The sequence below is a fragment of the Macrobrachium rosenbergii genome, chromosome 6, assembly GCF_040412425.1.
Source record: "Macrobrachium rosenbergii isolate ZJJX-2024 chromosome 6, ASM4041242v1, whole genome shotgun sequence".
Lineage (NCBI taxonomy): Eukaryota > Metazoa > Arthropoda > Malacostraca > Decapoda > Palaemonidae > Macrobrachium > Macrobrachium rosenbergii.
The window spans coordinates 25754148-25776674 of record NC_089746.1 but is presented as its reverse complement, the minus strand read 5'-3'; the positions used below and the strand labels follow the sequence as shown (position 1 = coordinate 25776674).

Genomic DNA, 22527 nt, shown 5'->3' with positions numbered 1-22527 from the left:
CGTAAAGGGAACGTAGACTCTACTATTTCTTGAAATAGGTATGGTATTTTTTACCTTAAGGATAATTAGCTTATAAAAACCATGAGTTACGCTTTTCCAGCTAATGCCCAAAAAAGGTTATTACCCACTGAAAACTTGTAACCATCTGGAGTAAGATTATCTCGTACATTTTATATCATAATTATGCATTTAGGCTGTATTGCAAACTTTCATACTTTACGATGCTACTCTGCTTCTGACGCCATTTAAAGTTAAAATGTTCACCAAACGTAGAAACCACTCAAACAAAATTCGTATATTTATACTTAGAAAAAGTACTGTTCTGAAAGTCGCCAAAATCAAAATTAAGATAACCCACATACTATGATCAAAGTCGTATTCTTAAAGAGATACCTTCGATCTTTCAAGAATTCAGGTAAACGAAGTTGTCTAATGTGAGCTCTTATTAGAGAGGAAATGATTGCTTCAGATCAGTTTTGCCACTAATCGTTATCAAAGAGACTCAACAGCTCCCACTTAGTATACTGTACTTAAAAATGTAAACTGGTACAAGCATTACTGCCTGATGACCTTTTAAACATTTCAGGCGCTATATAGCAAATAGGATCAAACACCTGATTGCCATGGATAGCTTGGCGAACGCTAATATTCATTAAAGCATCGCAGTCACTAAATTGACGGGCACCAACCATCGCATCCAGCTCATAGAATATCTCGACAACCTCATTATGTTAATATGTATTTCACATACTCAAAGCCTTGTTGATGGATACCATTGGAAACTCATGCCTTGATTATGGATATCATTGGAAACTCATGCCTTGATTATGCATAACATGCCAAACTCACTGTGTTCATGAACAGTTCCACAACGCACTCTTCAAGGAAGCATCACAGTTCCCGCTTATGTTATGACCAGCCCAGCAAAGCACTGCTCTTATTCAAGGATAGTATGAATGTCTCAGTGGCCTTGTGATCATGAACAGCAACATAATCATTGTGCCGATAGCACTATTTACTGTCTGCGTTCACGGATAACCTAACACGCATTTGACTCGGTTTATGGACAATAAATTCATTGCCCACGTTCGTGGATGGCAGCACAAAACTATTGCCAGTATTTGTGGGGAACATCACAAAACTATTACCAGTCTTGATGAGTAACATAACAAACGAATTGCTCGTGCATGAGTATCAAAATTATTGCCTATGCTTATGGGTAACAAACTGCTCGTGCATGAGTATCAAACTTATTGCCTATGCTTATGGGTAACAAACTGCTCGTGCATGAGTATCAAACTTATTGCCTATGCTTATGGGTAACAAACTCACGGCTTGTGTGCATCAGAGCACAACTCACGGCTTGTGTGCATCAGAGCACAACTCACGGCTTGTGTGCATCAGAGCACAACTCACGGCTTGTGTGCATCAGAGCACAACTCACGGCTTGTGTGCATCAGAGCACAACTCACGGCTTGTGCGCATCAGAGCACAACTCACGGCTTGTGCGCATCAGAGCACAACTCACGGCTTGTGCGCATCAGAGCACAACTCACGGCTTGTGCGCATCAGAGCACAACTCACGGCTTGTGCAAGCATCAGAGCACAACTCATTCACGGCTTGTGTGCATCAGAGCACAACTCACGGCTTGTGTGCATCAGAGCACAACTCACGGCTTGTGTGCATCAGAGCACAACTCACAGGCTTGTGCGCATCAGAGCACAACACAACTCAGGCTTGTGCGCATCAGAGCACAACTCACGGCTTGTGCGCATCAGAGCACAACTCACAGCTTGTGCATCAGAGCACAACTCACAGCATCAGAGCACAACTCGCATCAGAGAACAACTCACAGCTTGTGCGCATCAGAGAACAACTCACAGCTTGTGCGCATCAGAGAACAACTCACAGCTTGTGCGCATCAGAGAACAACTCACAGCTTGTGCGCATCAGAGAACAATTCACAGCTTGTGCGCATCAGAGAACAACTCACAGCTTGTGTGCATCAGAGAACATCAGAACAACTCACAGCTTGTGCTTTGATGTGTACATCAAAACTCATAGCTTGTGTACATCAAAGCAACTCGTGTTCATAGCAACTCATTGTATTCATAGAGTAAAAATCATTGCTTGTGTTCATAGAAACTACTTTTTATACCATAACCAGGCTCTTTACACAAAACATATCCGTTCTCAGTACAACAAAGGCTTGTGGATAAAAAGTGAGTAAATATTAATGAATTTATTAACGATTATTGATGTAAATACCAAGAGAACACATGAATACTTCATGTTATAAATATTAAAGTGACAACAAGTCCGGGTTTCCTGATTACATCAAAACCATGCTGATACGTATCTTGCTGAGAAAATATGTCTTGAAAAGTACGCTTAACTTCGGCTAGATCCAAAAATCTTCAAATGCAGCTTGCAATATCACCCATAGTAGGAAAAATGGTCTCTAAATATTTGCAAAGCAAATGAGACAGTACACCAGTCATGGTGGGGGCAGTTACAAAACAGTAGTACGTGCAGAAATCCTCATAAGTGTGCACAAACCTACCAACGGTAACCGTCATCAGTGTCTTCCCACTCCTCTCTCTCTCTTCCTTAAGCCCAACTCTTCTTATAACTTTGTGGCTACGTCTCACTTAAAGCATTACGTGGTCACGACAGTACCACACTACATCGAAGACGATCTCCATTAACGACGTACTTTTCGACACTTCAATGAAGCGCCGAAATAAGACGGCCAAACTCTCGAGAAGTCATGTCAGTAACTATCCACCGGTACCAGCCATTTCGCTTGCACCTCATCTGCGACAAGACCCTCGTCCGAAAAGAAAAACACGAGTTGAAGGTTAAACAAGCAATTCTCCTTGATGAAAAATAGCTTGGTTTGTTAAATGTTCATAAGAGTAAAACTCATTGCCTGTATTCATAGAGTAACATACAAGGTTAGCGGATAGAATCAAATACACTGCTTATGCTATGAGTAACCTAATATCAAAACTAACCAACATGCCTGACAAACTTGCTCACCCCACTCAAACATATTCCAACTACGAAAAAAAAAAATATCCACGAATTAAAATTTCCATGCTTTCAACTAAAAACTGCTTTCGTGCTGTCTTATCAGAAGCTGAAAGTTAATAGCTACGAGTTCCTGACAAACTTCATAAAACTGATTCAGTCTGCTAACACCGCAGAAATCCAAACATTACACAGGACAATCTGTATGGGGAAAATTTTGCATTGTTTTTATGATTTCAAGAGATTAGCTATTAGGTAAGCAAGCTTTATTATCGTAAATGGCCCCTACATTTAGAGAGCTTCCTACAGCCCCTATAACCAGAACCTTTCGGTTGCGGGAAAGGAAATGTTTTTATCCTCTGTAAAATTTAAGTCTAACGTCAACTAAGTTCCTCGTTGGACGGGTCGGTATAGTTCTCGGCTAGCACTCTACTGGGCTCGGGTTCGAGTCTCCGGCCGGCCAATGAAGAATTAGAGGAATTTTATTTCTGGTGATAGAAATTAATTTCTCAGTATAATGTGGTTCGGATTCCACAATAAGCTGTAGGTCCCGTTAGCCACGTAAAATAAGTCTAATCCTTCGGGCCAGCCCTAGGAAAGCTGTTAATCAGCTCAGTGGTCTGGTTGAACTAAGGTAAACTTAACTAACGTCAACTAAGCTTGAAAATTAAAATACGGGCAAAACCTTTATGAATATTGGAAAAAACTTACGCTTGAAAATTAAAATACTGACAAAACCTTTATGAATATTGGCCAAAACTTATCTGACAGTCTAACCACAAGCCCATTTTCAGGAAGCTAAATTCTAAAGTAAAACATATAAAGGCGCCAGACCTGGTCATAAAATTAATTTACTTTACTGAGGAAAATTGTCGTTTGATGGCATAAACAATCTTAATTTCCTCAATTACGGAGCTTCTGCAAACTTAACCGAGTGGGTGGTAGCCAAGCACATTTAAAATACCCAATACCTATCTCAACTTACAAGAAAAGTAAGCAACAGATTGATTCTGTACTTACCTTGTTCAAAACCACCCAAGAACCTGCATAGTAGGTCATACGACCTACTATGCAGAACATGGGGCTCCCCCACCCCTCTAAGGGCGCCGCCCCTAAAGGTGGTGGAGGATAAGGTAAATACTGTTCAAGAACATTATATACAAATTTAAGCAAATTACAAAAATTAAGTAAATTTATGACAAACTAAATTTATTACAAAAAATTTTAAAAAGTAAATTTATAAAAATTAAAAAAGTAAATATTAAAAAAATTTTAAAAGTTAATTCTGAAGTAAACTTTACAAAAATTTAAAATAAAATTACAAATTAAAAATAACTTTATGGCAAACAAAATACTTATTTAAAAAAGTAAACTTATGACAAAAACTGACAAAACTAAACTTAGCGAAAAAACACCTACATACCTGTTGCTAAAGAGAGCAGCTTTATTATGCTTGAAGCTTTATCGTTAGAACGGGAATTCAAAGCCAAACTCGTACCAAAAACACCCTGGAAAAGACAGAGTTAGAGCTGTGTGTAACTTACTCTAAATCTTGTAAATTTTGGGCGTTTACTCGCGTCAGATTATGGGTAAACGCCCACAAATAGTTATAATGACTGCCAAAGATTTGTACGAGACTAAACACTAAACAAGATTCGAAAACCCCAGAACAAGTACTGTATACAGTATTAGCAATACAGTAATATGGTAAAGTTCCAGTGTTACCTTGCAGAAGACCGGGGTTTATTATAACTTGACAAAGGAAGTGATAACAATCGATGGTAATCGAAAACAGTGTCGCAGTAACTGTAGTCTAGTCGCGTGAAAACGGTTTTTTCGTAAAAGCTTCACAACAGTACCAATTACGTTACGATGGATTAAGGAAGAACTGAATACGCCTCTCCGGAGGAAAAAAAGGTTCACGTAACACACTGCAGTTAAACGTCTACCGCCCAGAACGATGTTACACAGTTACAGTCGAAGGTTCGAAGGTTCAACTGTCCGAACTTCGAAGTTCCGAACCCGAATGATGTTGTCATTTGCCAAGGACTCTAAAGTCTTAGTAGTGTCTTGCTTCTTGGAACATAACCGAATGCGATCAATGGATATCCTTGAAATCGCTAAGTTTGCAAGGATTATTTTTATTTCCTACTCCCTTCTTTTACTTATCTTTTATGTAAGCACATGATGAATAGATTTTCCTGAAGGTAACTCGTAATTTCTTTTAGGGCTCACGAAGTAATTTGTAGCGTAAGCCTGTCGCATATTTCTTTTCATCACTTCGATCGATGAAATAACTTTTAATTCTCGTGGATATTTTGTCATAATATAATGAAATATTCTGTATAGGTAAACACACATAGATACATGTATAATATATATATATATATATATATATATATATATATATATATATATATATATATGTGTGTGTGTGTGTGTGTATGTGTGTGTCCTGTATAATTGGATACATTGCATAAAACTTGCTATACTGGTATATGATTTGCAACCAAGTACAAATGAATATTACTATAATTAAACGTGCTTAGCCCTTGCTTTACTGCTGTGAAACTGATACATGAGTTTTTAAGCAGGATATTTACATTGCTTTTTTTTATGGCTGAAATATCCAAGCTGCTATTTGTGGCTGCTGCGCTATTCCAGTCTAGGGGTCAACTGCGTCCTCAGAGTAAGCATTGAAAAGCCCAGTTTTACGGCATTTGTTTAAAATATTATTTCTACTGATTTTTTCGTTTTCCTTTTGTTCAAGCACAAACGTTTCATTCTGCGATGTATATATATATATATATATATATATATATATATATATATATATATATATATATATATATATATATATATATACCCCCAGATTGTGATTTCATTACTTTTTTGACAGTGATTCCTTTTACTATCGAATAATTTCCGTAGCGTCCTTCTACAAAATTAATATTGTAAGGCATCTTTAAAATCTCTCCTTCTTTCAATTTATAGGTTAAAAAGTTGCTTCTTAATAAAGCAACGCTCCTCCTGTTCTCAGAGTAACCCAACCACGACTGAACAAGCCACTCTTCAACGCGCTTGAACACAGAATCTGCACGGTGGTTGGATCCGGTGACTTGAAACAAAACGCAAGCACACTTTTATAAATCAGGCTTCCAAGACTGATCAAGTTCGGTCATACGATCAGACAGGCTGATTACTAGTAGTTCGCGGATGGGCTCCTCATTAAGATAATTAGGTGACCGTTTGATGATTTGAACTCCTACTGTAAACATCCTATGTTGCAATTAAAATGACCATTCGTTCAGTGAAGAAATCGATGATGGACAATGATAATTTTAGTCATTCCTTTCATCATATGATAATATTACAGTAAAATATTTTGAGGATTTAGGAATATCAAACAATCAGACAAACAATTAAGAAATGGCATTTCATATTATCAAGACGTTGTCTCTGTTAGTTTACAAATAATAATAATAATAATAATAATAATAATAATAATAATAATAATAATAATAATAATAATAATAAAAGATATAAATGAGAGCGCTGTTGTGCGATTTAAGGTCCTAGTTATCAGAGATGAAATGTGACGATCATGAATGAGTGACGTAAGAATATTATGCATAAAAAGTCGACTTCAGAATGATGATCAAGTGTGACCAAGAAAGTAACAAAGGCATATGGGAAAGGCAGCCAGCAGCCAAATAGAAAGCTATTAGTTTAGTAACGCGTGAGAAATAGTACTAAGGAACGCTAGTACTAGATAAGGAATGCATAGGTTCCTTTTATTGTTAATTACAGTTCATTTCTAGCGCGATAAAACGACTGCAAGCCATGAGAGCGGAAGCTTATTGATTTACAACGAAAGCTTACTTTGCTGGTTTTTAAATGTTGCAATCCTCGCCATAATAACAAATTCGACAAGAGAGGGCAGTTTGTCGCTAATGCAAGATAAACAGAAGTATGTTTGATGGACGAAAACCAAGAAAAGTTGCGCAAAAGCGTTCGATTTCTAAACGAATCGCTTATAAGCGATGGATCTCGGAGAGCAATGTTTATGGTAATAACAAAAAAGAATGTAACTGATTAGTCATGGCAGAAATGGCATTGTTGCAACAGGTTTCTGAAGTCTAATGAAGACAATTCCTGATAAGCATATAAATATCTCATCAGCACGAATATAAATGTACTGAGTAAATAAAATTCGACTTCCACTGCATTCGCTCCATTTACAAGAACTATGGCTGTCTCATATTTATTTCTTGGGCGTTAGTGGAAGTAATATCGCCCAGTTCACTGCGGCACAGAAATTGCGTGTCTCTTTGCAGTTGCTGTTGAACGCAAGCAATAAAGCTTCCTCGTCGTTTAGCTATAAATTTCGGGCATGGTTCAATAACGGAAACTGGTCGTGCGGAGAAAGAGGCAAGCAGCCTCGGTAACGATGGCTTGCATGAAAATTGGGGGATATTCTTCAAGATTACTGTTTTACAGCGAGTTTCCTCAAAGGCGAAATGGCTACTGAGAGATTCTGGCATAATCGTTATTCGCACTAAATGTCAATTTATTAATCAATGCCAATCGGTTTTCATGCATATTCTTTATTCACTTCATGAGAAAAATATTAGCAATTTTTCTGCAAGTAATTAGGGTGGTTTTTTTATGTATGATATAGCTACGCTTAGATTAAAATGTATGTTACAGTTATGATTACATTAAAATGTATGTTATATCTATGATTATATAAAAAATGTGCTGAATTCTTTCCATTACAAGAACCGAAAAAATATGAATTTAGAATCAATTCTCGTGAAAGTGTATGAGCATTTGTTTAGTGTAGTGTTAATAGCTCCTTAGAGAACGGTCATTACTAATAAACATTTTCCCTGGAAGGTTCCTGTGGAAATAACACTATGAAATATAAGTTTTAATGGTTTCCTCCCAATTATAAAGAAATGGAAAATATAAAACATAGTTAGTAAAGGGGGAGATTAAAGGATATTATGCGGTGTAATTAACCTGACAATTTATCCTATTGTTACAAAGAGGGGATTTATCAAAAACGAAAGTTCTAAGAAAAAACGGGCATTATTGGAGCAATTATAAAAGTCACCCAAAATAAAACTATAAATGTGGCCAATAATTGATAACAATAGAGGAGTTATACAAGTGTTATGAAAGAAAAGACTATTAAAGGTAGTCCTAACACATTAAAAAACAAGAGAGGATTTACCTAAAACGAAAATTCTAAGAAAAGAATGAGTAAATAATTGATGCGCGGAAGTTTCTTCGGCGCAATAGAGTTTTCTGTACAGTGTATAATGCTGTATGAAATTCTCAGCCACGGCCTATGAAACTCTCAGCCGTGGCCCATGAAACTTTCAACCACGGCCCGGTGGTGGCCTGTGTTTTGGGCACCTATAGCGGTGCCAGACGCACGATCATGGCCAACTTTAACCTTAAATCAAATAAAAACTACTGAGACTAAAGGGATGCAATTTTGTATGTTTGATGATTGGAGGGTGGATGGTCAACATACCAATTTGCAGCCCTTTAGCCTCAGTAGTTTTAAAGATCTGAGGGCGGACAAAAAAAGTGTGGACGGACAGACAAAGCGATCTCAACAGCTTTCTTTTACGGAAAACTAAAAAACGGGATTATAAGAGGAATAGCAGTGACATTAAATCATAACAACCACCGCAAAAGAAAACTATAAATGTGGCGATTATTTGATGAAAATAAAGATGTTATAAAAACGTTCTGAAAGAAAGACTATTTTAGGTAGTCAGAACACAAAAAAGGACAAGAGAGAATTTATCTAACAAGAAAATGATAACAACCGCAAAAAATTAAACAATAAATGCGGTAAGTACTTGATAAAAATAGAGGTGTTATACAATTGCACGACACAGAAGACGATTTTATGTACTCAGAACGCATAGAAGGAGACTATAAATGCAGGCTGGAAGACCAGACTGAAGATGAAAGGGACGATAACACAGCGGAATCTGACACCCGACATTTCCATCGGTCGGTGTAAGATATCTGTAGCGTTTTGAGGTTACATGACCGAGGTAACTCAATCTCTCTCTCTCTCTCTCTCTCTCTCTCTCTCTCTGGCCCCTCGTACTCAGCTCTGCTTGCAATAAAGCAATGCGGCTTGATTTGAAAGTTCATATTTACTGACGATGACAACAGAGGCAAATACAAACGTTGTCATTCTTCTTACCTATGATGCAAACATAAACTCTTATATGTACAAATAAATTCAAATACACACATACATATTTACATATTTACATACATACATACATACATACTACATACATACATACCTTTTTTTACAACTTTTTCTTTTATCTGTTACAAACAAAAAAATACCAAAAAAAATTAAGCAATGTCACTGAAGGACTAAGACCAATGTGTCTGTATCACTGATATATGTGTGTATATATACTGTATATATATATATATATATATATATATATATATATATATATATATGTATATATATATGTATATATATAAATATATATATATATATATATATATATAATATATATATATATACATATTCATATATATATATACATATATATCCACACACACACACACACACACATATACACACATATATATATATATATATATATATATATATATATATATATATATATATATATATATCTAAAGCCACACAGCCTTATGTGCTTTATTAGATTCACTGATACTGGATAATTTTTGTACTGGTTACTAAACAAGAAACGTGAATAAAAGTGGCACAGCCAGGTAGGACAAGACCTAGGAGAACGTAAGAGGAGTAAAGGGTATAAAACAAATGCAACAGGATTGCAAGAGGGGACACAGCCAAGAGCTTTTATTACCGCAAACAGTAAGCCGCTCAGAGCACATTCACTTGATATTCATCCCACGGAAACGAGTAGGTGGGTGTACGGAACTGCCTTGCGCGTAAATTCTGTACGTTCATTGTTACTCGCATTTACTGAATTATGGCTGCTGATGACCCTGAGTTTGATTAAACCGCCTTCATTTTAGACGCGCCAAAAACTTCTTTTTTTATGGGGAACGAAAAAAATTATTATTATTATTATTATTATTATTATTATTATTATTATTATTATTATTATTATTATTATTATTATTATTATTATTGGCAGCAAAACCCCACTGTTTTTATGAGTAAAAATATTTATTATTATTATTATTTATTATTTATTTATTTTTTTTGGTCTATCACAGTCATCCAGACTAATGTCTGGGTGGTTTTTATAGTGTGGGGTTCCGGGTTGCATCCTGCCTTCTTAGGAGTCCATCACTTTTCTCACTATGTGCGCTGTTTCTAGTAGCACACTTTTTCTGCATGAGTCCTGGAGCTACTACTACTACTACTACTACTACTACTACTACTACTACTACTACTACTACTACTATTATTATTATTATTATTATTATTATTATTATTATCATTTCCCTGATAGGTAAAGCAGCCCAGAACGGAAAAAGAATTTTGATACGAACTACAAGACTATTTGTAGTGAGGGACTAATAAATTAAGAAAAATGTCAGTTTACTTTGTTTAAAGCTGAGCTTAGTCAGTCGACTCTGATTTGATTAGTTAGGATCAGATTAAAGCTTATCCAAGCGTTAACATTTCGGAACGTTGATTATGTATAACTACATTTTACATATTCCTGCAACAAATCAGAAATCTCATTGATTTTCGACATAAATTAATAAATTATATAAATAAAAAACATTTCCTTACATAAAAGGTCGAATAAACCGTCAAAATTAAATATTAAAAATAAGATCCTGAGGATCAGTTAAAGGAATTTCCAAATTATAACTTTTACCCCCGCCGGAATAATTAAATAAAGGTTAATGCTTAAAAGACAAAAGACAAAAACAAAAAACTTCCCATTAGCATTAATCCGCATCTGGGCGTGGTCATTGTGAAATTAATGGTCTCAGCCTTAATAGAATGGCATCAGCGACCTCACGCGGCATTTTTCAAGGAAGAAGATGGATGTAGGCCTATGTTAACGCAGAACAAGATCAAACTGAACGACTATAATAATCAATGAGACTTCTTCAGGTAACACTTTCTACCCAAATTTTGAGACTTTGATGGCATGAAGTTCTTAGCTTTTCTTTTATAATAACTGATCTCTTCTTTCTGTATGTCTTATCATCTTCCGTAATCATCTTTCAAATGAACACCATATTCTTCGGAAACTTGGATTTCTTGTCAGTGGTCCCTGTAAGCCTATTCCATATAATTGGGGTTCCTCTCATGAATAATAATAATAATAATAATAATAATAATAATAATAATAATAATAATAATAATAATAATAATAATAATAATAATAATAATAATAATATTGGCAGCAGACCCTTTTTCAAACAGGTTTTATTGAATATTATTGCTGCTTCAGCTGCATTTATTTTGTAGAAAACTTTTTCTATTTTCCTTATTGCGGAATTCTCTTCATTTGAGGTGCGTGCTAACAGCTCGCCTATATTTATCATTTCATGGGGGAAAAAGTAAAAAATCTGGATTCTGAATGCAGCTGAAGCAGGAATAATAATAATAATAATAATAATAATAATAATAATAATAATAATAATAATAATAATAATAATAATAATAATAATAATGTGGAAGTTACTAACAGGTATCATCAGTGAAAGGCTACACAACTACCTAGAGGATGTAACAGAGAGGTCGGAATGGGTGGAAAAGATCAGACAATGGATGAAGCCAGATACAGAAAGAACAAAAATCCCCTCCATGAAAGCCTGCAACACAAAGAAACTAAGGGAAAAAAAAGTGAAGTTAATGAAATAATGAGACTAATCCACACCACCAGTATCACAGAAACAAATAACCTGGCCTATGCAGGAGCAAGACTAGTAGTAGACTCACAGGGATACAAACACCAACACCACCATCACAACCAACCCAACAGAAACCAAAACAACAACCGCCTTGGAAAAGGCGCCTGGAAAAACAAATCATGGCGATGAGATCTGACTTGATTAAACTGAAAGATATGGCAGAAAAGAGGCTAAGAAGCAAGAAAACAAGAGAGGAACTGAATGAGAAATACAAAGTACAGGAGAAGGGACTAAACAACACAATAGAAGATATAAAACAGAGGCTTAAAGCCAAAACACATAAGAGCCCGGTACATGAACAGGACTAAAGGATACCAACAGAACAAACTTTTTGGAACCAACCAGAGAAGACTATACAGCCAACTAAGGGGGGAAGACAACCACCAGGAAATTCCTGAAGCCGAACCAAGTAAGAGACTGGGAAAACATATGGAGCATTCCGGTATCACACAACAAACATGCAACATGGCTCCAGGAAATCAAGGCAGAAGAAATGGGGAGAATAAAACAAAGAATCACCGTTCTTCGTTGGACTGGTCGGTACCGTTCTTGGCTAGCACTCTGCAGGGCCCGCGTTCGCCCTCCACTGGACAATGAAGAAAGAAATTTACCAGCTGGTGTCATTTCTCAGTAATAATGTGGTTCGATTCACCAACCTGAGGGTTGAGGTAAGAAAATGGTTCTTAGGCGTAAAAAGACTAATCCTGGGACTATGGTATCAGTTAACAGTTCAGTGGTCTGTTAAACTAAGATAACTTATGTGACTTTGATTGACAAAATCAGAAGCGCCAAAATGGATGATGATGGAGAATACCTTGGTACAGAAAGACAAGAACAAGAGAAATGAAAGAAAAAATTTATAAGTATCAAGACCTGAAAATCAAAATAAGAAGGATATAATAGGCCAGTGAAATTGCTACCCAAATACCTAGGAACACAAACACCATCCCCCATCCCAGAAAGGAATCAGGGAAAAACTAAATGCCGAAATAGCCGGGATTCAGACAAAATGGTGCTACTAGAATAGCACACAGTGGGAAAAAGTGACCAACCCAAGCATGCCATGGATGCAACAAAGAACCCCACTTCGACATAAAACCACACCAGGCTAATATGCCTGATGAATATGATGGGGACCAAAAAAAAATCAGCTTCCTTAAAAATACAATTAAACTTTAATTCACTACTAGTCTGGGATAAGACTAGTTCTGTAAAGTTAACAAAAGGTGAATGATCTTTTGCGACTCACTTCCATCGGCCTGAAGCGCTAACGCCATGCAGAATGTGTTTGCAGAAGACGGATCCTTACCAACTCAAGAAAATGCGCGTAAATGTAATTTTCTCATGTTGGCACTGGAAGAAATCCATTTGCTTTATGGTGGAGGATTCAGGTAATAAAGATACCCTAATCCAGACTAAAGGATTGTATCTGGGGATATCAGGATGGAGTTTAAATAGAAAAATGCGCCTTGGGCCACCGATATTTGATAACCAACGAAGGACTGAAGGGATTCATCAAGCTACCAGGGAATAGCATTTATAGATGAGGCAGGATGCAAATCTTGAATTTATGAAGTGAAGAATATAAAACACCAAGGACAAAGGGATCAGGAAAATTAAATGGAATAGTTAGGCGATAAGGAGTCAAAAAACAAGGAAACATGACGAAAATAATAAACACATGAGTATCAGCTGAGTTACAGCGAAAGTTATATTCAATGGACGAAGGCTGAACTTCATAGACCAGAAAGCTAGAAAACAGTGGCACAAAATAGGAAAGCAAAACAGATATTTTAACACGAAAGGAAGTGGGGGAGGGCTACTGAATAGAGGACTGCGTCATCGAGAGCAGTTGATGGTACTAATTTTGAAAACCAGTGAAGACGAAAAACTAGATGCCGGCTTTTACTCTTTCTTTTTATTTATGCAACTTTCTTTAGAAACTGAGCACACAATGGAAATAAGTTGATGGACTCTAATTTGGAAACAGGATGCAACCGGAACCCCACACTATAAAAACCACCTTTCTTTCGCAATAGGATGACTGTGATAGACCGAAAAACAAAATTTTTATTTTTAAAAACAATGATAATATCTAATTCTTTACTCAGTGGTTATTCACAACTATGGTTTCTTTTTTGTCTAATAAAAATGAATGATCTTTTGTAAGTTCCATCGGCCTGAAGCTAGCACCATAGCAGAATGTGTTTGTAGATGACAGGGATTCTTTGTGAATGAAAAAAAAATTACATTTTCGAACCAATTAAAGAAATCCATTTGCTTTGGAAGACTGGCCTGGATTCAGGTAATAAATATTTGCTTTGGTCCGTCACCATAAAGGCACCAACTGACTTTAGTTACGTGGGTTTAAGTTTTTAATGCAGTTGTGTCGGTTGGATTTTGATAACTCAGAGAAATATCGATTTTCATTAGATTGCATTTATGACAAATCTTGACTTTAAGAAGTGAACGTTTATATTGCCAGGTCATGGGACGTAAACCGGAATTTTATTCAAAGTGACAAAACAAGGTAATGAATAATTTGCGTCTGAGTTTCGTTAAATGGTTAAACAATCCTTGGTTGAAGGAGTAATGAGCAATGGCACTTAAGAGAGAGAGAAAAGAGAGGGGTGGTGGATGGGGAGGGAGAGTTGATGGTACTAATTTTAACAGTGGTAATTATTGCAGGCTTTTACTCTTTCTTTTTATTTATGCAACTTTCTTTTTTTACTGAATCTGAAATTTTGATTTAATTTGAAAAATACTTGCTTTTTCAACTTATTCATTTTTCTTACCTTTCTTTTGCACCTACTTTGACCGAAACTCGAGAAGCCAAATTTTTATTTTTAAAAGAAAATGATCCTGCCTTCTTTTCTCAGTGAAATATCCTTGCTATGGTTTTTTTTTTTTGCCTAAAAATAAATTGCGTTTTGTCTTTATTATCATCATTAAACTGACACACATACACAAAGACTGGCAATAAAATTCATTTTCCCATAAAAAAATTCGTTCACGAACCAATTAAAGGAGTAAATGGAAGACTGAAACATAAAAGAAAAGATCCCTTTCATGTTGGATTATATCACGCACTTGAAGGCGTTCAGAAGCTGCCAGACTGAAGTTACGTGGCGAGTTTTGTAACAGTTCTGCGGTTGGCAATTATTGCTCACAATATCATCATTAGACTTGTCATTCACTTGAGAAAAAAAAGGCAGTAATTACACAGAGCACCGAAATTTTATTTCAAAGTGAATCGTGAAATGTAATTACGTCTGAATTTGCGTTAAATGGTTAAACAAAGAAAGAGAGATGATTCCGCTGCAGAAAGAGAGAGAGAGAGAGAGAGAGAGGGTGGCAGACAGACAGACAGACAGAGAGTTTGATTCAGAAATATAAGTTTTTATTCAGAATTGAAATAAACAATAGAGAAAATTTGAAAAGATAAAGGGAGAAATATTTATTTGCAGAGAGAGAGAGAGAGAGAGAGAGAGAGAGAGAGTTTTGATTCAGAATATAAATTTTCGTTAAAGGTTGAAATAAACAATAGAGAAAATTTTCCTTGCTCTGAGAGAGAGAGAGAGAGAGAGAGAGAGAGAGAGAGAGAGAGAGAGAGTTTTGATTCAGAATATAAATTTTCGTTAAAGGTTGAAATAAACAATAGAGAAAAGAGAGAGAGAGAGAGAGAGAGAGAGAGAGAGTTTTGATTCAGAATATAAATTTTCGTTAAAGGTTGAAATAAACAATAGAGAAAATTTTTCCTTGAGAGAGAGAGAGAGAGAGAGAGAGAGAGAGAGAGAGAGAGAGAGAGAGAGAGAGAGAGTTTTGATTCAGAATATAAATTTTCGTTAAAGGTTGAAATAAACAATAGAGAAAATTTTCCTTGCTCTGAGAGAGAGAGAGAGAGAGAGAGAGAGAGAGAGAGAGAGAGAGAGAGAGAGAGAGAGATAAAATTATCATAGAGAACTTCTAATAAGAAAGACGGACAAGCATGGTAACTCCTACATCAAATTTCCCCACATTTCGAAAAAGCACCAGGCTACCAGATTAATCAGATAAAAAAAAAGTCTATTTTGCAGTGCAAGAACCCTGATTTTTTCATAGCCGCGGGAAGACTCCAGGGATGTAGCGTATATCGAATACGCAGCTTCCATTCCCTGGCAATTTGGTCACTGATACAAACAATAACAGCCTATAGGATTTAGAGCAAATTCACTTTTTGCGCCAACCTCCACCAGAAAGATTGGTAACATTCGGAGAGAAGATATACTGATATTAGCAATATAGTATGGAAAAACTCTAACTTTATTTACACACACACACACACACACACACACACATACACACACACATATATATATATATATATATATATATATATATATATATATATATATAGATATATATATATATATACATACACACACACATATGTAGTACATATATACATACATACATACATATATATATATATATATATATATATATATATATCGTTTGAAATAACAATAAATTCCAATAAAAATATGATTATCAGGAAAATATAAATTATATATATATATATATATATATATATTTAAATAACAATATAAATCCCCAATAAAAATATGATTATCATATAGATATGTATATATATATATGCATCTATATAAATGGCAGTCGTTTGAAATGACAAGTAAATTCCAATAAAAAATATGATTATCAGGAAAACACAAATTCACATGTCTATAAACAACGTAACGCAATTTAAATAAAAGTGAATACATCTTGCTGCGTCGAAATATATTCTTCTAAGTGAAGAAAGGATGAATACACAATTAGGAGGATCAATTATTTTTACCAGATCTCTACGACGTGATTGAATGCTAACCTAATGAAACATTAAACCAGCTTCATAATTGATACAGATATCAGGTATTCGCGCTCGAACGAGTTCTGCCACAAAAGAATAAATGGATATATCTTTCATTTTTGTGGTTTTGTCAAGTCAATCTGGCCATAAAGAAGTTAAACCCTTCATATTCCCATCGGGAACATTTCTTGATTACGTAGCCGAACGGGTAGGTGAGAAATGAACCTGACTCGAGGTAAATATCAAGAAACTCATGTTGAGAATCTTTTTATATATATATATATATATATATATATATATATATATATATATATATATATATATATATATATATATATATATATATATATATATATATATATATATATATATATATATATATATACATATATGTATCACCCTCATCGTTATCAATAATCAGATTTTCACTTGACGGGATTGGTCGTGATGTGAGTTGTCTCACAAAAATGCAGCCTCGAAAGAGATGGGAACTCAGGTTTCGAGTGCACTTTCTGCCAGAGTTCCCATCTGTTTTGAGGCTGCATTTTTGTAATTTGTAATTTATCCTGATCTTGCTACTTTCATATTTACTACTGTTTCGACTAGCAGTCATTTTATTAACTCCTACCATACGCACACTTTAATGAAATCAAATACATATACAAAATTAATTCAGCAAATGGGAACATGTATCTATAAATATCTATTAATGCCTGCACTGTATACGCGTGGTCATGATGCGCTTTATCATGCAGATGCGTAGTGAGATTGTCGGGTTCATAAACGGCATACCGACATAATTTTAGCTCCCCAAGTCGCAATCCCTAAGGGGTAAATCGGGAACAAAGACTCATGTCTGCCCAGAGGAATCTTTGAAAATAGCCATAATGGTGACGTGTTGGAGGGTAGGGAGGCTGGGAATGTTGGGTGGGGGTCATTTATTCTGGGAGAGGAGCCTAATCATCATGACGATCAGTAGCATATGTTCATCTCTCTAGTATTGGTAAAAGCTAGGGACTCTTTGTTCTCACTCAGTGTTTATAAAATAGAATCCCAGTGTATGATGCAAATTAGTTCGTAAGATGGAAAGCCTCAGCACGGTGGTTAGAAGATAGGTAGGATTTGTGACAAAGGGAAAATATGTAGTTGATGATGGGTCATAGTGTCAGCATTAACTACCTCTGAAAATAGGAGCGAAAAGATCCAGAGGAAAAATATGGGCACTACTACAGATTATACACTTAAATGAAGCGAGAGCGCGCCATTTTAAAGAATAACATTCTTTCCACTTTCTGGAAACCTCTTTTCTGGTTCCTATTAAGCCTCCTTGAAGATAAATCCTCTTATGCTTAGAGTCCGTATATTTTTCAGACAGTTTGCGTGGAGAGCCTCTGGTTCTGTGGAAGTGGCAGATGAGATCACAGAGAACGAGCAAAAAATACTAACCTCTCTCCAGCTTAGCTCAAAGAGCACTATCTGTTTCTCTGGATGTTCGGTGCTGCAATAATTTGCCTTATTATGCTGCGGTGTTGCTGACTCTAGGTCCGGGGGTTGGGGGTTGGTTAGGGAGGGAGGATTGACGGGGGCAGAGGGATACATAAAAGAAATGAGATTCAGATAAATGGATATCCTTGGCACTTGCCGCAATCTTCTCCGGACCTTGGGGAAAAGAGCGTCTGAGATTCAGGCTGGAAGCATTTACTGCTGGCTGCAAGAGTGATTAACGCTCGCGGTGACGCTTTTGTTTTTTGAGAGGACGGTTTTAATTTACTTGCTGTTTCATTTTGATTCGTGAATGTTAAAGGAGCTTTGATGTGAGACCAGGGTAGCATTGCCCGAATTGGAACTTGATTATTCCGTGATATTATATTATATCTTATATATAAAAGTGAATGTTTGTGTGTTTGTATGTATGTTTGTATGTTTGTGTGCTATAGAAATTCGATCCGTTTGACCGATCTAGACCAAATTTGGCATGTGGCCATCAATTGACACAACTTACATAATAGAGTAAGTTTCAAACCCGTGCCCCCGTGACAAACAGACAAGAACAGACAAATTAAGAGATTATATAATAAGAGTGAATGTAACTATGTAAACTTGTGCTCTATAGAAATCCGAACTGCATGACCGATCTGGAAAAAATTTTGCATGTGGCTCTCATTTGACCCCAGGAAGGTATCTGAGTAAGTTTCAAACCCATACCCCGCCTCCATCCCCTTCCTCCATCCCCCTTCCCCCTTCCCTTTGTCACTAATGAGATAAATAAACTCTATGGGTTTATCATAGCTCTTTTCATGTACTCGAGACCATAGAAATATATAATTGAAAATGCTTTTCTTTCCTGTGATTAATAATTCTGTGTCAAGGTTTGTGTTTAGGTTTAGTGGGGTGTGTTTAGGTTTAGTGGGTGTGTGTGTGTTTAAACTTAGTGGGGATATGTTTAGGTTTAGCAGGGGGTGTGCTTAGGTTTAGTGGGAATGTGTTTATGTTTAATGGGGGAGTGTTAAGTTTTAGTAAGGGTGTGTTTAGGTTTAGTGAGGGTGTGTTTAGGTTTAGTGGGGTGCATTTAGGTTTAGTGGGGGGTGTATTTAAGTTTAGTGGGTGTGTGTGTTTAGGTTTTGAGTTTAGGTATAGTAGGGTGTGTTAAGGTTGAGTTGAGTGATGGGTGTGTTTAGGTTCCCTGAGTGGTGTGTGTTTAGGTTTAGTCAAGGGTGTTTTTAGTACCAATGTGTTTAGGTTTGGTGGTAAGGGTGTTTAGGTTTAGTGGGGTGTGTTTAGGTTTAGTGGGGGGTGTGTTTCAATTTAGAGGGGTGTTAGGTTTAGTGGGTGGTGTGTGTTTAGGTTTAGGAGGTGTGTTTAGGTTTGGTGGGAGGAGTGTTTAGTGGAAGATGTGTTTAGGTTTAGTGGGGGTGTGCGTCGATTTAGGGGGTGTTTAGGTTCTGTGGGTGGTGTGTGTTTAGGTTTAGTGGGGGTGCATTTATTGATAATCCTTAATAAAGCAACTTCGAAAAACCACCACCAAATATTTAAAATCAAATTATGAAAATAACACAGGCACCTGTTTACCCATTCACTAATAATGCAAAAACACAAAAATAACACCTTAACACAACTGTAACATGTATAACACCCTTTGCACACACTTATGAAAATATTGTGACAAACATCCTATAGAATATGAGAATGAGCAATATCTCGAGTACTTACAATGTTTCCCACACTTCCAGAAGTAACTACCCGTGTAAACACAGACCAGGAAATCTAACTGTACACAGTTCTACTTACAAAGGTAACTAAGCACAAGGATACCAAACTCAAAAGGGGGGGAGACGAAACTTACAATGAAAAGAAAATGGAACATTCTTGTCACCAGAGGTCTTGCAAAGAAACTTTACATCACAAAATTTTAGGAATTACCATTATTACAAAGTATGTATAAATACATTTACAAATAGCATTTTACATACATACATACTTGCATAAATACATACACGAACACATACATACATACGTGCATGCGTATATACACGAGTAAAGGAAGAGAGAGAGAGAGAGAGAGAGAGAGAGAGAGAGAGAGAGAGAGAGAGAGAGAGAGCATTTAGAATCAGTCTGACGAAGCTAGAAACATACATAAATATAACGAAAAAAAAAAATAAGTATAGCTTAGTTTAACCAGACCACTGAGTTGATTACCAGCTCTCCTAGGGTTGGCCCGAAGGATTAGACTTATTTTACGTGGCTAAGAACCAATTAGTTACCTAGCAACGGGACCTACAGCTTATTGTGGAATCCGAACCTCATTATAGCGAGAAATTAATTTCTATCACCAGAAATAAATTCCTCTAATTCTTCATCAGCCGGCCGGAGACTCGAACTCGGGCCTAGCGAGGGCTAGCTTACAACTCTACCGACTCTGCCAACGAGGAACTTATAACGAAAGAGGAACAGGTAAATTTACGTTACTGAGAATGGCACCAAGGGAACAAGGATTTATTGTGATTAACAAATAGGGATATATTGAGCATTGCAGTGAATAGGTGCCTATTAATCCTAGAACCTGTTGACCGGCCATTTGTTTCAAGGTTCGTTTTCCAAGGTGTATAGCCTATGCCACAACAATCGGCGAGGTTATTTTGGGTTCTCCTGGCCTCGAAAACAGGAAGCATCCTGAAGGAAAGAGCCAGAAAAGCTTTTATGACCTGTTTTCCCGACTAGTTACCTAAGCTGCTTTCGCCTCTCTAAAATCTCTCTTCCGAAATGAATGCTAAGAAGATTTTCGGTGTAAACTGAGAGCTGCCACGTTTGACCTTACAATGGAAAATGTTTATTTTACCGACAAGTTTGTAGAGGATTTTTCCCGTCAAGTAGAACTGAATGGTTATGGGAATGATTTTTTAACAAGGTCTGGAATAGCGAAGAAAATTATATAAAATTGCAGTCTTAATACGCTACTTTTTCCGAAATGGTGAGTTTATTAATTTCATTCTTTTCATTTTACCTTTCGCATTTCAAATCCCTTCGTGGGAAACTTGAAAAATATGGATTAGTCTTTTTGAAATGTTGTGCTTAGTTGCTGACTATCTATGGTACATTTTTGGCTTTCAAAGGAAAACTATTTAGTCTTCCACTCAGAGTGGTGTTATAAGGGCAAATACCCATCCAGGGGGTACTCTGCCTTCTCGGTATCATATGTGAGTCCTCAGTGGAAATATATCAGCAACAGTAATGTTCAGTAATCAATTTTTATTTACCTCTTAAAGTTGAATCTTGGTACATAAAAATGAAAGAAAGGAGTAACAAGATTTTATGAACGATTTTCTTTCCTTCGACGCTCAGATCACCCATGATAAGACTTTTCACAAACTTCCCATATTTTCTCCCATAATGATACACAAAATTCACAGACATCACCAAGAAAAAATGATAATAAATTCTGCAGTAGAAATTATATCATTTCTTAAAATCACCAAACTCTAAAGCGACAAAATGTTTCGGGGAAACTGGATATATGAAGAAATATTGACATTCAGACCAAATATGTAATTAAAGACTTGATGTTGAATACAAAGGATAAAAAAAAGTTTGAAGCTGTTGCGGTGAATTAATGGCCTGTATAAGTGGAATGAGAGGAAAATATGAAAGGAAGAGAAATATAAAATGCATAAGAGAAGAGGTAAGAAAAGTTAACATAAGTTTAGGGGAATATCAGAGTTTTTTTTTTTTTTAGAAATAGTTTGGTCATGTGAAGAGAAGAGAGAATAGCAGTTTGGTTGAAATACGTAAAACCCTTAGATGTTTGTATCAAGTCATGAATATTGAGATTTTTAACTGTACCTTTTCTTAATTTTTTCATATTTAACAACATTATTTCTAACTTGGGACGGATTCCCTGATTTCTCCCTTTGCACAGGGTTTCTGTATGGAAATATAAACGAAAATTCAAATACAATGCAAGAAATGATTCTGAGCGGAGAAAGTCATTACTTACAGAAAGGTTTAAATTATTGTAACTTGATGCCGTTTTATCTAGCAACGACGGGACTTGTGAATAAATATGATACTTTCCCTGTGCTGACTGTACAGTGGCCATAGGGTTGTGAAACACTTCGTTGTTGGTTTGTATTCAAAGAAGAATTTGCTCATTGCACAATATTTCGATATATATATATATATATATATATATATATATATATATATTTATTTATATATATAC

The 22527-nt window shown here is 36.0% G+C and overlaps 1 protein-coding gene and 1 long non-coding RNA gene across 2 annotated transcripts in view; one reads left to right on the top strand and one right to left on the bottom strand.

Moving 5' to 3' along the window:
- The window catches only part of 5-HT2B (5-hydroxytryptamine receptor 2B), an 85064-nt gene that overhangs the window by 40601 nt on the left and 21936 nt on the right, over positions 1 to 22527 (top strand). The gene's annotated exons all lie outside the window — the stretch shown is intronic.
- On the bottom strand, positions 2231 to 5018 carry LOC136839759 (uncharacterized). Its single transcript, XR_010853448.1, has 3 exons — positions 4760 to 5018; positions 4458 to 4542; positions 2231 to 2831 (listed from the first exon to the last, which is right to left on the bottom strand). It is a non-coding gene; the product is annotated as an uncharacterized lncRNA (long non-coding RNA).